Here is a 13,471-nt window from a genome sequence, read left to right as displayed (position 1 = left end):
TTTCCATAGAGTAAGGCCTCCAACCTTTCCATAGAGTAAGGCCTCCAACCTTTCCATAGAGTAAGGCCTCCAACCTTTCCATAGAGTAAGGCCTCCAACCTTTCCATAGAGTAAGGCCTCCAACCTTTCCATAGAGTAAGGACTCCAACCTTTCCATAGAGTAAGGCCTCCAACCTTTCCATAGAGTAAGGACTCCAACCTTTCCATAGAGTAAGGACTCCAACCTTTCCATAGAGTAAGGCCTCTACCTTTCCATAGAGTAAGGACCCCAACCTTTCCATAGAGTCAGGACTCCAACCTTTCCATAGAGTAAGGACTCCAACCTTTCCATAGAGTAAGGACTCCAACCTTTCCATAGAGTAAGGACTCCAACCTTTCCATAGAGTAAGGACTCCAACCTGTCCATAGAGTAAGGACTCCAACCTTTCCATAGAGTAAGGACTCCAACCTTTCCATAGAGTAAGGACTCCAACCTTTCCATAGAGTAAGGACTCCAAACTTTCCACAGAGTAAGGACTCCAACCTTTCCATAGAGTAAGGACTCCAACCTTTCCATAGAGTAAGTACTGCAACCCTTCCATAGAGTAAGTACTCCAACCTTTCCATAGAGTAAGTACTCCAACCTTTCTATAGAGTAAGGACTCCAACCTTTCCATAGAGTAAGTACTGCAACCTTTCCATAGAGTAAGTACTCCAACCTTTCCATAGAGTAAGGACTCCAACCTGTCCATAGAGTAAGTACTCCAACCTTTCCATAGAGTAAGTACTCCAACCTTTCTATAGAGTAAGGACTCCAACCTTTCCATAGAGTAAGTACTGCAACCTTTCCATAGAGTAAGTACTCCAACCTTTCCATAGAGTAAGGACTCCAACCTTTCCATAGAGTAAGGCCTCCAACCTTTCCATAGATTAAGGACTCCAACCTTTCCATAGAGTAAGGACTCCAAACTTTCCATAGATTAAGGACTCCAAACTTTCCATAGAGTAAGGACTCCAACCTTTCCATAGAGTAAGGACTCCAACCTTTCCATAGAGTAAGGCCTCCAACCTTTCCATAGAGTAAGGACTCCAACCTTTCCATAGAGTAAGTACTCCAACCTTTCCATAGAGTAAGGACTCCAACCTTTCCATAGAGTAAGGACTCCAACCGTTCCATAGAGTAAGGACTCCAACCTTTCCATAGAGTAAGGACTCCAACCTTTCCATAGAGTAAGGACTCCAACCTTTCCATAGAGTAAGGACTCCAACCTTTCCATAGAGTAAGGACTCCAACCTTTCCATAGAGTAAGGACTCCAACCTTTCCATAGAGTAAGGACTCCAACCGTTCCATAGAGTAAGGACTCCAACCTTTCCATAGAGTAAGGACTCCAACCTTTCCATAGAGTAAGGACTCCAACCTTTCCATAAAGTAAGTACTCCAACCTTTCCACAGAGTAAGGACTCCAACCTTTCCATAGAGTAAGGACTCCAAACTTTCCATAAAGTAAGGACTCCAACTTTTCCATAGAGTAAGGCCTCCAACCTTTCCATAGAGTAAGGACTCCAACCTTTCCATAGAGTAAGGACTCCAACCTTTCCACAGAGTAAGGACTCCAAACTTTCCACAGAGTAAGGACTCCAACCTTTCCATAGAGTAAGGACTCCAACCTTTCCATAGAGTAAGTACTGCAACCCTTCCATAGAGTAAGTACTCCAACTTTTCCATAGAGTAAGGACTCCAACCTTTCCATAGAGTAAGGACTCCAACCTTTCCATAGAGTAAGTACTCCAACCTTTCCATAGAGTAAGGACTCCAACCTGTCCATAGAGTAAGTACTCCAACCTTTCCATAGAGTAAGTACTCCAACCTTTCTATAGAGTAAGGACTCCAACCTTTCCATAGAGTAAGTACTGCAACCTTTCCATAGAGTAAGGACTCCAACCTTTCCATAGAGTAAGGACTCCAACCTTTCCATAGAGTAAGGACTCCAACCTTTCCATAGAGTAAGTACTCCAACCTTTCCATAGAGTAAGGACTCCAACCTGTCCATAGAGTAAGTACTCCAACCTTTCCATAGAGTAAGTACTCCAACCTTTCTATAGAGTAAGGACTCCAACCTTTCCATAGAGTAAGTACTCCAACCTTTCCATAGATTAAGTACTCCAACCTTTCCATAGAGTAAGGACTCCAACCTTTCCATAGAGTAAGGACTCCAACCTTTCCATATAGTAAGGACTCCAAACTTTCCATAAAGTAAGGACTCCAACCTTTCCATAGAGTAAGGCCTCCAACCTTTCCATAGAGTAAGTACTCCAACCTTTCCATAGAGCAAGGACTCCAACCTTTCCATAGAGTAAGGACTCCAACCTTTCCATAGAGTAAGGACTCCAAACTTTCCATAAAGTAAGGACTCCAACCTTTCCATAGAGTAAGGCCTCCAACCTTTCCATAGATTAAGGACTCCAACCTTTCCATAGAGTAAGGACTCCAAACTTTCCATAGATTAAGGACTCCAAACTTTCCATAGAGTAAGGACTCCAACCTTTCCATAGAGTAAGGACTCCAACCTTTCCATAGAGTAAGGCCTCCAACCTTTCCATAGAGTAAGGCCTCCAACCTTTCCATAGAGTAAGGCCTCCAACCTTTCCATAGAGTAAGGACTCCAACATTTCCATAGAGTAAGGACTCCAACCTTTCCATAGAGTAAGGACTCCAACCGTTCAATAGAGTAAGGACTCCAACATTTCCATAGAGTAAGGACTCCAACCTTTCCACAGAGTAAGGACTCCAACCTTTCCATAAAGTAAGTACTCCAACCTTTCCATAGAGTAAGGACTCCAACCTTTCCATAGAGTAAGGACTCCAAACTTTCCATAAAGTAAGGACTCCAACTTTTCCATAGAGTAAGGCCTCCAACCTTTCCATAGAGTAAGGACTCCAACCTTTCAATTGAGTAAGGACTCCAACCTTTCCATAGAGTAAGGACTCCAACCTGTCCATAGAGTAAGTACTCCAACCTTTCCATAGAGTAAGTACTCCAACCTTTCTATAGAGTAAGGACTCCAACCTTTCCATAGAGTAAGTACTCCAACCTTTCCATAGAGTAAGTACTCCAACCTTTCCATAGAGTAAGGACTCCAACCTTTCCATAGAGTAAGGACTCCAACCTTTCCATAGAGTAAGGACTCCAAACATTCCATAAAGTAAGGACTCCAACCTTTCCATAGAGTAAGGCCTCCAACCTTTCCATAGAGTAAGTACTCCAACCTTTCTATAGAGTAAGGCCTCCAACCTTTCCATAGAGTAAGGCCTCCAACCTTTCCATAGAGTAAGTACTCCAACCTTTCTATAGAGTAAGGCCTCCAACCTTTCCATAGAGTAAGGCCTCCAACCTTTCCATAGAGTAAGGACTCCAACCTTTCCATAGAGTAAGGACTCCAACCTTTCCATAGAGTAAGTACTCCAACCTTTCCATAGAGTAAGGCCTCCAACCTTTCCATAGAGTAAGTACTCCAACCTTTCCATAGAGTAAGGACTCCAACCTTTCCATAGAGTAAGGACTCCAACCTTTCCATAGAGTAAGGACTCCAACCTTTCCATAGAGTAAGGACTCCAACCTTTCCATAGAGTAAGGCCTCCAACCTTTCCATAGAGTAAGGACTCCAATCTTTCCATAGAGTAAGGACTCCAACCTTTCCATAGAGTAAGGACTCCAACCTTTTCATAGAGTAAGGACTCCAACCTTTCCATATAGTAAGGACTCCAACCTTTTCAAGTATTGACTCCCGAAGTGGGTTGTGCACAGCCTTCTCTCTTTCTCTGGATAAACACACAGTTGATATGTTGTTGTTGTTGTTGTTCAGACCAATTCATCAATTCACCAAGTGTTAGCATTTTGTTATTCTTCAATAACACAAACTCCAAAGCAAATCAGGGGGAGAAAATGTTTATTCAGAGAGGACAAATCAAGATGTTATGCTGGGAGTCAGATGTTCAGTCTCCTCCCTGTCCTCAGCTTTCCCCCAGAACAAAGGACAGGATTCCACTTATAACCCCTCTACTCTCGCCTGGGGTTGACCAATTAGAAGTCTTTGCAGTACAACTTGGCCAATCGCCAAATAACAAGTATCCCACTCCAGACTCATTGTACAGACCAATGAAAATGTGGCCCACGTAGCTCTGAGTTCAGGAGTGACATTCCACAGATCCTAACAGATGTTGAACTGAAACCCAACTCCTATTTACAATTCACTATTGCCCATTAGTACTATATTTAGTGTAGTACTCTCATCCTCTCAAACTCTGCGTTGTGTATTTATCTTCAAAATATTCCTACAGCTGGATTGCAAGACAATTCAGCATTACACTACCTGAAAACGATATACAATATTATTGTCCATTTCCTTGGAAATCAATTTTGTCAGGTCAGCAATAAATTATAATGCTATGTGATTGAGCTCTACATACAGCACAGTGAAACTGTTTTGAGATCAGTTGAATGAAGTCTGAGGAAAAGTTCAGGGCCCAGGCGCCTCTGCTGTCCATCCGTCATCAGCTCACTGCTGTGGGAATACAGGCCGTTTAATCCCAGAATTCCCTCAAACATTTTCATTTACAAATTATACCGTCTCCTCCCTGCTGTTTCTCTGAAATATGACTTGGCCCTTCAAATAATCACAATTCTACATTGGCGTTTGACTTCATAAAGGCATGTACATTACATAGAAGTAAATTACTTAGAAGTTACATAGAACTCAATAGAGGTCCTTTTGTCGCCATACTGGAAAACGGGATGAGATATCATTGTTTGTAAAAGCTAAGCTTTTTAGTAATCAAGACTAAACAGTTGCCCAAGAGCAACCTGCTCAATCTAATCAACGTTATCAACAAGTGATTACATGATTATGACGTCCACGACATGCCCCAAATAGTAGGATTATCAAATAATCAAATTTTATTGGTCACATACACGTGTTTAGCAGATGTTAGTGCGGGTGTAGCGAAATGCTTGTGTTTCTAGCTCCGACAGTGTAGTAATATCTAACAAGTAATATCTAACAATTAATAATATATAAATATATGGGCGAGCAATGTCAGAGCGGCATAAGATACATTAGAATAGTATAGAATACAGTATATACATATGAGATGAATAATGCAAGATATGTAAACATTATTAAAGCGGCCAGTGATTTCAAGTCTATGTATATAGGCAGCAGCCTCTCTGTGCTAGTGATGGCTATTTAACAGTCTGATGGACTTGAGATAGATGCTGTTTTTCAGTCTCTCGGCCCCAGCTTTTATGCACCTATACTGACATCGCCTTCTGGATGTTAGTGGGGTGAACAGGCAGTGGCTCGGGTGGTTGTTATCCTTGATTATATTTTTGGCCTTCCTGTGACATCGGGTGCTGTAGGTGTCCTAGAGGTCAGGTAGTTTGTCCCTGGTGATGCATTGGGCAGACCGCACCACCCCCTGGAGTGCCCTGCGGTTGCGGGCTGTGCAGTTGCCGTACCAGGCGGTGATACAGCCCAACAGGATGCTCTCGATTGTGCATCTGTAAAGGTTTGTGAGGGTTTTAGGGGCCAAGCAAAATTTCTTCAGCATCCTGAGGTTGAAGAGGCGCTGTTGCGCCTTCTTCACCACACTGTCTGTATGAGTGGACCATTTCAGTTTGTCAGTGATGTGTACGCAGAGGAAACCCATTAAAGTATTATGTCGAGCCCTGGGAGAGCATACCCCTTTTCTGGCTCTCCCCTTTTCAACAACTTAAGGCAAAACTAACCCCCAAACTATGACAAAAAAATCCCTGTAATTTGTCCGTGAAGACCTTGTTCTCGACTGCCCTCTGGCCCTTCAGTTTCCTGCTGTCAAACGACGATAAGATTGTTTCTTTATTTAATCCAAGAGTTTCTCTCAAAAGCATTTTTTCCTCGAGGGACAGCCCTGGTCCTGGGTTGCCCAAGAAAACTCTGTGTACAAACTTTATCATGCCTGTGTTACAACTTTTGGGTTATTCATTTATCTTGGCCTTTCTCCTCCCTTTCCTCCCACGTAGTTCAAATAATTGAAGAATCTATTGCTGGTTCACGGTGCCTGGAATTACAACCGCGTCGCCAAGTGTATCCTGTACTGCTTCTACAAGAACATTGTCCTGTACATCATCGAGGTAAGTCATGCAGCCCTCAACACCAACAACCTTCGATGTCTCCCGTAGGGTTCCCATGGCAGTGGTAAGGCAGTAACCTCGATTGGCATAAAAAAAAATTGATTTTCCACATGACATTAACAAGTTGAAGTGAAGGGAATTTTTTTTAATGTTTTTATGACTAAGGCATATGCCCTATACGCTAGTTTGTCAATGTGTCCAAGTCTATATACAGATATATAAAACATGATATGATATGTAACAGAATCCGTGTATATTCAGCTTTACTGGAAGCCAGTCGTCAAGAATCCAACACCAGTTTCTTTGAAAACTGTAGTATAGATGGTAGGAATTCTGCTCCACTCGGTGTGTAGCTTCTTGGCCTCCGTGGCCAGTGATGTCATTTAACAGAAGCCAGGTCTTGTGCTAATTGCAGCTTCAGAGCTAAGACCAAGAGTGACCTGACAAGCTTTCAAGATATAGAACTTTAAAAATACAGGAATACAGCCAGTTTGCAAAATGCATCATACCAGCTGTATTTCTGTATTTTGAAAGTAATATATCTTAACTTGATTGTATGACATGCAAAACATTTTGGGACTATGTCAACAATGGACGAATGAAACAAATACCAAAAGATAGTTTTTGGGTGGAATTGTCCTTTAAGGCCTCTCGGATCATCCCAATTTTCATCATCCAATACTTTTTTCAACAACAGTTTTTCAACAACAGTTACCCCCCTCTCTTCTGACTGGCATTCCTTTGGCTGTAAACGTCTGCCCTCAGGCGCCAGTGATGCAGACATGGTGAATTAGATGCTCCCCTCTCCCCCCTGAGTGAGTCATCACTGTGTGCTCACTGGAGGATTGGACAAGGGGCTTCTGGGCCCAACTATTCAAGATCAGTGAAGATCATCCTGATGTCATGAGAATGTCACCACCACCACTGACTAAATGCTCCTGGCACATTACAGAGACCGAAGGGTTGCACGCTGTAAGCGACATAACCCGTACAGGAAATCTGAGCACTTAAAGATTACATTTTTTCCCCCCGCTCTTTTTCTGAGACACTTCACCTGTGAACTCCTCATCCTCGTTTTGGTGAATGTGCTACGGGAAATCTTGGCGTAACCTCAAGGATTACTGTGTATGTCTGTGCATAACCTCAAGGCCTCTATGTATGTCTGTGTCTATCTACACTCTGAGATAAAAAGGTGCTATCTATACTGAACAAAAATATAAAGTGTAGGTCCCATTTTTCATGAGCTGAATTAAAAGATCAGAGAAATGTTCCATATGCACAAAAAACATGTTTCTCTCAAATTTTGTGCATTATCCTATGCCAAGATAATCCTTTCACCTGACAGGTGTGACATATCAAGAAGCTGATTAAACAGCATGATCATTACACAGGTGCACATTGTGCTGGGGACAATAAAAGGCCACTCTAAAATGTGCAGTTTTATAACACCACAGATGTCACGCTCTGGCCATGGAGAGGCTTTTATTCTCTATTTTGGTTAGGCCAGGGTGTGACTAGGGTGGGCATTCTAGTTTCTTTATTTCTATGTTTGTGTGGTTCCCAATCAGAGGCAGCTGTCTATCGTTGTCTCTGATTGGGGATCATATATAAGTTGTCCTTTTCCTTTGGGTTTTGTGAGTAGTTCGTTTCTGTTTAGTGTCTGCACCTGACAGAACTGTTTTGGTTTTTCACTTTGTTATTTTGTTTGAGTGTTTTTGAGAAATAAAATATAATGAACACTTAACACGCTGCGCTTTGGTCCATGCCTTCCGACGAGAGACGATACAACAGATGTCTCAAGATTTGAGGGAACGTGCAATTGGCATGCTGACTGCAGGAATGTCCACCTGAGCTGTTGCCAGATAATTTAATCTTAATTTCTCCACCATAACAATTTGGCTGTACATCCTAATGGCCTCACAACCGCAGACCACGTGTAACCACACCAGCCCAGGACCTCCACATCCGGCTTCTTCACCTGCAGAAAAAATCTATAGATTAGGGTCTAAAAATTCCTAGAGTAGGGCCCAATTTATTTATTTCAATTGACTGATTTCCTTCTATGAACTGTAACTCAGTAAAATCTTTGAAATTGTTGCATGAATAAATGAATGAATGAGTGAAATTTTATTTTCGTGTCAAATCTCCAATTGACAACCCATCCCTTATGGGATTATTTGACACATAAACAAATATTACAGTAATTCACTATGGTAATTAAATGATCATTCTTCTTCTGGTGTTCTTTGCATTGAGCATCGGATAAAGAGTGAAAAAAAATCTATAAAAAAAATCAATACATAATAATAAGTTATCCAAACAATAATTACTTCCCTAGAGCAGTAAAATAATATACATACATATACTACCGTTCAAAAGTTTGGGGTCACTTAGAAATGTCTTTGTTTTTGAAAGAAAAGCAAATTTTTTGTACATTAAAATAACATCAACTTCATCAGAAGTACAGTGTTGACATTGTTAATGTTGTAAATGACTATTGTAGCTGGAAACTGCAGATTTTGAATGGAATATCTACATATGCGTACCGAGGCCCATTATCAGCAACCATCACTCCTGTGTTCCAATGGCACGTTGTTTTAGCTAATCCATGTTTATAATTTTAAAAGGCTAATTGATCATTTGCAAACCCTTTTGCAATTATGTTAGCACAGCTGACAACTGTTGTTCTGATTAAAGAAGCAATACAACTAGCCTTCTTTAGACTAGTTAAGTATCTGGAGCATCAGCATTTGTGGGTTCGATTACAGGCTCAAAATGGCCAGAAACAAAGACCTTTCTTCCGAAACGCGTCAGTCTCTTCTTGTTCTGAGAAATGAAGGCTATTCCATGCTAGAAATTGCCAAGAAACTGAAGATCTCGTACAACGCTGTGTACTACTCCATTCACAGAACAGCGCAAACTGGCTCCAACCAGAATAGAAAGAGGAATGGGAGGCCCCGGTGCACAACTGAGCAAGAGGACAAGTACATTAGAGTGTCTAGTTTGGGAAACAGACGCCTCACAAGTCCTCAACTGGCAGCTTCATTAAATAGTACCCGCAAAACACCAGTCTCAACTTCAACAGTGAAGAGGCTACTCTGGGATGCTGGCCTTTTAACCCTTTTAATGGTAATAAACTGCCTTTGTTGACACGGCAACAGGCAATCCTTTCATTTTCATAGGGCACAATAGACGCATAGATCATTGTGATTTTAGTGTCTCATTCATCATTCTCATTTTGCAAATGCAAAAGTACAGCTTGGATTTCCAACAAAGCATTTAGGTGTAAGATAAGGTACCAAATGTAAATGACAAAACAAAAATGTAATTCAAATTGCGATCAAGGGCCAACGGTGCCGAAGGCAAACACTAGAAATGAGACCTTTTAATGTAAACGCTGATGCCGTTCATGTAGTTGTCTTAGCTTTCGCGGTAATCTTGTTGCACCCACTGGGAAACACTGAAACAGTTGGCAAAACTTTTGACATGATGGCGAAAGGCCAGAGGTCCTCATCACACACCAGGCCATATGAACCTCTCTCTTTCCTTCATATAATTAAGAATAGACTTGTCTGGTGGCGGTGTGGATACTCTGAGCAAAGCACGCTCATTACAAAGTTTTCCTTTCTGAGTTCTTCTCCCACCTTATTTTGCCTCTCTTTGTGTCCAGCCACAAGCCCTCTTTCAAACATGTCAATTCCCTTTTGAAAGGACGCTGTCTCTCTCAGCATGCACAGTCTACAGTTCTGTCCGCAAGGCGAGTCCCTTCCCAGCACACCTTTTGTTATTCCTTGAAAATCGTGATTCAAGTACATAATAGGGGATTTCTTCACTGTTTTTGTTGCTTTGTAAAGTATCAAACACCCCTGTTTGTAAGGGCTTGACATCCAAGACACTAGCAACCCAGGAGAGGGCTCAAAGCTACATTTGTTTCTGTAATAGGTTTACTTCTGTGCACACATGTTTTTCCTTCTCCTCTCCCATGCCATGTCCTACCAGAAGAAACAGGGAGAAAAGAAGTAAAAGGGAATGTTCACCTTTTTCTGAGAACATTGTCTGTTACAGTGTGCATTAGAAATGAAATACCATGACTGGGACTGCTCTATAGCCTGGCCTGGCCTGTTCTGGCCTGGCTTGTTTTGTTTTCTCCTCTGTCTAGCATTTGCCTTTGGTTGTTTGAAAGGGTCTTTCCAAGGTCATTGTAGGGAATGTGAGTGTAGATGCAGCTCGCTCTTCTTTGGTGGTGGAATCAGCAGCTGTGTTATAATTGCTATTTTGCTGGGAGCCTGGATGGATGGAGGTTAATTGAGAGTCAGGAAGTGAGGCGGACACCGAACTGTCTGTTGGAGCAACAGGTTGGGCAGCCATGCAATGCCTCAGTCAGTTTTCTCATGGCCTGTTAGTCTCTCTCTCACTCAGTTAATGATCTGTCTTTTTATGACAGGGCACTCATTCAGAAGGAACATTCAAACTTCACAGAACTTAACGTTTTCATAACTTTGTGAGGTATAGTTGGAGGGAGATCATGATGGTCAGAAAATTGCGGGGGATATGAGGGAGCAGAAGATACTGAAAACAGTTATATATTACACACAAATGCCAAATGATATTTAACACAGCAGTCATACTTTATTTCCTTTGTCTATAATCTTGCAATGCTAAACAAACAAAAAATAACAATTGGACAAAATGAAAGGATTTGCCACATTTAAACTGAGAGACCTTTTCAATGATGTTGCCATAACGACCTAATTCAAATATTTGGTCCAGCTGGGCACGACTTTCCTTGATTGACGTATTGTCAAGCGGCCCCGGAGAAGCTGATTGACAAGTGGCATGAATGAGGTTATTACTAGAGGCTCAGAAAGCCTGGATAACACCTGGAGACCGAGAGACGTGGGCCTAGTGCTGAGCTGAGCACAGCCTGCCAACTGGTGCCACACTGTGAACATAACCACCACTCAGGGCCCCATTCAGTATGGTAAGACTGGGTGCCCTTCTCTTTCCAGCATATTTACTAGCTCCTCTTTCTTCATCCCTCTCTCTTTCTCCTTTGCCTACTTTTTTGAAGCAGGATAAGGACATCGTTTGCATTTTTTTCAGGAGCAAAGAGTACTGTCATTTTGTTGAGGACAAAATGTCACTCCTCTCTCTCCCTCCTCCACCCCCTTCCTCCCACACTGAGGCCTACGCATCTGTGGGACGGTGTCGCAGATTTTTTTATTCTGCTGATGAATATGCAACGGGAGCTTCTTTATTGGCGGGTCGCATTCCCTTCTTCCCTCTCCCTCCGTTTCCCCCTGCTCTGTTTTTCAGAATGTGCACTGGGGGAGAGAGGCCAGCCACACCCCTCTGCTGAGTGACACTCAATGAAGAGAGAGGGGGAAAAAAGACCCTGCCTGGTCCTTCTCCTAATGAGCAAATCAATGCATCTGTCTCTCAAGAGAGTGAGAGAGGGGCGCTAGCGGGACCCGAAGGACCAGGCCAAAACACTCACGCATAAGCCGTTACAGCATGCTCTGAATGGGCTTCTTTTTAAACTTAGCACAACAATATATCAGCCCGGAGTCCTTCATTGAGCCGGCCCTTAATTAATTCAGCACTTTGACCCCAGGCTAGTAGTGTTGTCACGATACCAGAATTTTGACTTCGATACAATACTCGATACCGTCACGATACTTGATACCAAAACATCACAGAATGGCACTTGATCCAGACAGCTAATTGCGCTAACGGTCTATTCAATCGTTGGGTATCTTTTGAGTTCAATATCATTACATTCAATATCATTACCCAATTTTTTAGAGACAGCCATGTACGCATTAACTGAATCAATTATACAATCATACAATCAATTTTACCTTTTTTTATCAATCTAACTACAAAACAACACAATGGTAGTAATTTATTTGAATGATAAATCTCTATTGATGAACTGGATAAATCAAGATGTAGCCTAGGTCTGTTCACAATACAGGTGAATGCATATTATTCAATAGGAGTGTGAGTATGCATTGAGTAATTTAGCTTGTTTTAGCTGATTTCATGGGGATACAGATGACAAATAATCCCTTCCTTTTAGGACTTATTTTATTGCTGACTGCAAAGAGAACATATTATTTTATTGTACTGATTAACAACATTTGCATAAAGTAATATTTTATTTCATAAAAGTGTACGCTGTCTGTTTAAGAAACATTTATGAACAGCAGGTGGCCTAGCGCTTAAGAGTGTTGGACCAGTAATCGAAAGGTTGTTGGTTTGAATCCCTGAGATGACTAGGTGAAAACACTGCTCGCTTAACCCAGAAGCCAGCCGCACCAATCGGTTGTAGGAAACACCATCCAGCTGGCGACCGAAGTCAGCTTGCAGGTGCCCAGACCGCCACAAGGAGTCGCTAGAGCACGATGGGACAAGGAAATCCCTGCCGCCCAAACCCTCCCCTAACCCCGACAACGCTGAGCCAAAATGGCCTTCAAACTGTATTTAGTTGCATTATTGAAGTGTGTTAACTTCTGTGCAGCATGAGTGGGGACTGGGGAGCTAATGGATCCCAGACAGCTTTAGCAATGAATGAGTAAGTGGAGCAGGCTCTTCGCGCTATAAAGGGGCTGCGCTGATAAACAGACTTGATGATCTCAATCAAGTGAGACACATTTTGACAGAAGTACCGAACATAACAACAATTCTAGTACCAAACTGGGGGGTTTTGAAATTTTGGTATACCGTGCAACACTACAGGCTAGCCACTCATTACCACGATGTCGGCCACACCACAGGTTTAACCTGCTCCATGTTCTTCAATTGAGGTGATTACCTTGTGTGTGTGTGTCTGAGAAAAAACGTAGTTGACCACCAGCGGCATCCCCTTTAAAAAACAACATCACGGTAGAATGCACCTGATGGAGGGAAGAGCAGGAGATGGAATGGGTGGGCGGGGTAGTAGGGTGGATGGGGTGGGGTGTATGGTTTAGGAGAGCGCATACACACACTTGCTTCTCTCTCCTTGCCCAAGGGAATGGGGTGTGCGGGAGGGGTGTGCGGGAGGGGTGTGCGGGTAACAGACATTTGTTTTGGGAACATTTTCGTGCATTCGCTTGCACGATTGAATGGGAAGGGCTGGTGGATTGGGAATTGGGCGTGTCCAAACCGAGAATTTGTAGCAATTCAGGCCTTCATAATGCAGTTAAATGAAGCAAGGAAATGTTTGCAGCCTGGCCATGGCACAACACAGCAACCCTGATGTCCCTTCAACAGCCATGGCCGATCCAACAGAGAGGGTCTGTTCAGTGCCACTGTCTGTCCACACAATAACACAGAG

At 42.6% G+C, this 13,471-nt stretch overlaps 1 pseudogene; it reads left to right on the top strand.

The window, feature by feature from the left end:
* Nucleotides 1-13,471, top strand: part of LOC120043954 — a 129,421-nt pseudogene that overhangs the window by 56,316 nt on the left and 59,634 nt on the right.

Source organism: Salvelinus namaycush, chromosome 3 (genome assembly GCF_016432855.1).
Source record: "Salvelinus namaycush isolate Seneca chromosome 3, SaNama_1.0, whole genome shotgun sequence".
Lineage (NCBI taxonomy): Eukaryota > Metazoa > Chordata > Actinopteri > Salmoniformes > Salmonidae > Salvelinus > Salvelinus namaycush.
The sequence above is the reverse complement of the archived record's forward strand: the minus strand, read 5'-3'. Positions and strand labels throughout refer to the sequence as shown.